At 41.3% G+C, this 4,050-nt stretch overlaps 1 pseudogene across 1 annotated transcript; it reads left to right on the top strand.

Annotated features, from left to right (window-relative positions):
* The first annotated feature begins 455 nt into the window (after positions 1-455).
* On the top strand, positions 456-1,827 carry LOC103743927 (annotated as a pseudogene). Its single transcript, XR_001872742.1, has one exon. The product of XR_001872742.1 is annotated as a 26S proteasome regulatory subunit 4 pseudogene (transcript).
* Positions 1,828-4,050: the final 2,223 nt, after the last annotated feature.

Genomic DNA, 4,050 nt, shown 5'->3' with positions numbered 1-4,050 from the left:
CACTGGAATTAAAGTCAGATGGTGAGAAGTCATAGAAAATAATCAAAGTGTAGAAGCTAAGATGCATTTAGATAAATGATCCAGTGAGACTTCTTGGAAAAGGCACAAATTGGCCCTGGGAGTGACCAGACTCACTTCCAGATAAAAAGCTCAAAAAGTCTGTTAAAGAGAGCAAAAGGACCAGACTTGAATCTGGCAGATTTGAGTCTGAGTCCTTTCTACATCTATTACTAAATGACCCTAGATATCTTATTTTGCCTCTCTGGATTGTCATTTTATCATTTATGAAGATCCTTAATGACTTACTGTAGAACAAAGAAAGGATGAAATACATCTAGGTCAATAGCTGAAAGTGTAGCAGACGTTTAACACATGATGTCTGAGATGAGCTAACTTAACTCTCCTGAGTAAGAACATGGTAAAAAGTTAGTTAGCAAAGGAGCGACTGAAGAAAGATGGGTCAAAGTCAGAATGGCGGTCATGGTCTTGGAGGTGGCAAAGAGGATGACAGGGACAAGGAAAAAAAAAAAAAACACAAGCCTCCTATACAGTGAGAGCAGGAAAAGAAGAAAACAAAGGCGCCAGCAAACTGCTCCTGGTGACACTTCACACTCAATGCCACGTGAAACTACTGAAGTTGGAAAGATTTAAGGCTGCCTTCTCTTGGAGGAAAAATGTATTAGAAATCAGGAACAGATGAAACATGGGAAGAAAAATAAGAGGAAGAAAGATCAAAGGCGGATGATCCCAGGGGAACCCCAACACCAGTAGGAACCTTGGAAGAGATCATTGATGTCATATAACCACGCCGTTGTGTCCACATCAGAACACTACCTCAGCATCCTTTCCTTTGTGGACAAGGATCTGCTGGAACCTGGTTGCTCAGCCCTGTTCAACCACAAGGTACATGCCATGATAGGGGTGCTGATGATTGACACAGGTCTTCTTGTCACACTGACGAACATGGAAAAGGGCCTCCTCCAGGAGACCTGTGCATGCATTGGTGAACTGAACAGCCAAATCCAGGAAATTAAAGAATCTGTGGAACTTCCTCTTACCCATCCTGAATATTATGACGAGATGTAGATAAAGTCCCCAAAGGGTAGTATTCTTTGTGGTTCACCAGGCACAGGTAAAAGCTTGTTGGCCAAAGCAGTAGGAAACCAAACCTCAGCCATTTTCTTGAGAGTGGTTGGCTCAACACTTATTCAGAAGCACCTAGGTGATGGGCCCAAATTCATCCAAGAACTGTTTTGAGTTGCTGAAGAACAGGCAACATAACCCTCCATTATGTTTATAGATTAAACTGATGTCATTGGAACCAAAAATATGATTCAGACTCCGAGGGTGAGAGAGAAATTCAGTTAACAATGTCTTAACTCTTGAGCCAGTTGGATGGATTTGATTCAAGAGGGGATATGAAAGTTGTTATGGCAACAAATCAAGTAGAAACTTTGGATTCAGCACTTACTAGACCGGGCCACATTGACGGGAAGATTGAGGTCTCCCTGCCTGATGAAAAGCCTAAGAAGCGCGTCTTTCAGATTCACACAAGCAGGACGGCCAATCACGTAAGCTTGAATGACTTGATCATAGCAAAGGATGACCTCTCTGGGGCTGACATCAAGGCAATTTATACAGAAGCTGGCTTGATGGCCTTGCAAGAAGGCAGCCTTGTAAGAACGCAGAATGAAAGTAACAAATGAGGACTTCAAAAAGTCTAAAGAGAATGTTCTTCATAAAAAACAGGAAGGCATCCCTGAGAACTCTATCTCAAGTAACCCACAGCTGCCTTCAGGAAAGGGACTGTGGGTTCTTTCCAACTGAGAGGATGGGAGGATGATGGGAAGTCGCCCTGAGGAATCAATTTTCCAGTTTATTTTTGCTAGGAATCTGCATCCTGTGTGAGGTACAAGGTTTCTGTTGGCAGTCTCCATCTGTTGGTCATTGTGTGTGCTATGCTCTGCTTCCCAATAAAGTGAACACTTTCACAAAAAAAAAATTCTTAAGTTAGTTAGCTTTGTGCATTCAAGAAAGCCAAGTCTGGCCTAGGGGAGATTTCTCAGTGGATAAAGTGCTTTCTGTGCAAACAAGAAGACCTGTGTTCAGATGCCAGCAGCCACATAAAAGCCAGGCACAGTGCTGCACACCTGTAATCCCAGGATTATGAGTTAGGAGAGCAGAGACAGGACAATCCTCAGAGATCATTGGTCAGTTTATTCAATTCAGTGATTTTTCCAGGTTCAGTAAGAGACTCTGTCTCAAAAAAAATTAAAATGGAAAGCAATAGAGGAAGACACCAGACATAACTCCTGTGACTGTGTCTGCATCCACACATTCACAAACAGATATCATATGCACACATACAGAGAGAGAGAGAAAGAGAAAGAGAGAGAGAGAGAAGCCAAATGAGGTCTTGGGTCTTGCCTTCATGTTTTATGTTGTATTACTGGTCAATGTGCTCCCACATGTACCCTGCAAACAAACATACATACACAAAAACAGTCATGAAGCACAGTGCATAGGGGAGGATTGCTTAGAGAGCTTATGTGCCATAATAAACTTTCACATGAAGTACAATAGTACTGCTCTTAATTAAACTCTCTAAAGGACTCTTGTTGTTGACAATATCACCACCCAAAGCCATATTTACGTTGTTAATTATTCAAGTTGCAGTGAATAAGAAACGATGCCCAAGCTTCCCATAAAATTTCCAAAAATTAAACCAAGGAAATGGGCAATAAATGTCATTTGAAATGGTACTGAGCCTAGCTAATTGCAATACAACTGTAAAATAATGGGGCATGAGGTGCCTCCACAATGCCTAATTAGTAGCTATATGGACATTTTCTTGGGAAAAAATGGCAATTACATGGTGAAGACACTTAGCAGTCATCATCAAAGGCCCTTTACCAAATTAGCTAATTAATCTTTCCCACAGCACCCTGGCAGGAGGCAGCACCAGTCTCCATTTGAGAGAGGGAGTAAGGGACGCCAAAATAGTCAATGGAAAATTCTCTTCTGCTCACAACCACCAACAATATGACTCTCTCTGCCTAAATACAGCCAAGAGGGAACCCCATGCGAGAGACAGGGTTGTTTTCCTAATGAGCCAATTGTCCAGGGAATGTATTTGGTTACTGTGGTGAATTTCTGGTTCCTCCTCACTCTGAATTTTTCCTCACATCCTGCCTATTCAAAGAATTCCCCACATTGAATTACTGTTCCAGACATTCACAAATTAAACTATTAGCCCTTGTTCTTTATTCTGTAAGAGTATTTTTGACCTCAGGATTGGAGAGATGGCTCAGTGGTTAAGAGCAGTGAGCACTCTTGCAGAAGACCCAGGTTCAATTCCCAGCACCTGCATGGGGGCTAACAACCATCCAGAACTCCAGTTCCAGGAGAATTCAATGTTTTCTTCTGACCTCTGTGGGCATTGCAGGATATGGGTGCACTTACATTCAGATAATACACTCATACTCATAAAAATACAAAATATTCTCAAAAGAGTAATTTGACGTCAAAAGCACAGAGCCAATGGCAAGAAGGAGTAAGCCACACCTCTTCCCAGGAATCCAAACTTGCTAGAACATATTCTACAGCCTCCAGCTTTAGTGCAACTGCAAAACCAAGAGCTAGGTCAGGAGTATAGCTGTTTGGGGTTTAGGTAAAAATAGAGAAATAAGTGAATTATATCCTATATGACCTAATTTAATCCACAAAGTCTAGGACAAAATCTCATGTTTATCTAATATATTCTTTGACCAAAAGAGGGTTCAAAATTGTACAATTTCTAGACCTGAGATCAACCACATCTGCCTATCTTTTTAGTTTAGCTTATCTTTCTAAATAAGGGGACACATTTTTGTGGACTCCTGGTGTCTGATACCCACTGAAATAGGCTTACCTTCATCAGTCACAGCTAAGCTGTGCTGTAAAGGGAAGCCCACAGTACATTTTTCTCAACCTAACTCTACTTCTATAATAAACCCATCCAGAAAGTTATGACTAATAATTAGGAAATGGAGAATAAGGGAAAGTAAAGTA

The sequence above is a fragment of the Nannospalax galili genome, unplaced genomic scaffold, assembly GCF_000622305.1.
Source record: "Nannospalax galili isolate Female #2095 unplaced genomic scaffold, S.galili_v1.0 scaffold380, whole genome shotgun sequence".
In the NCBI taxonomy this organism is placed as follows: domain Eukaryota; kingdom Metazoa; phylum Chordata; class Mammalia; order Rodentia; family Spalacidae; genus Nannospalax; species Nannospalax galili.
Note: the sequence above shows the minus strand (reverse complement) of the source record. Positions and strands in the feature narration are given on the sequence as shown.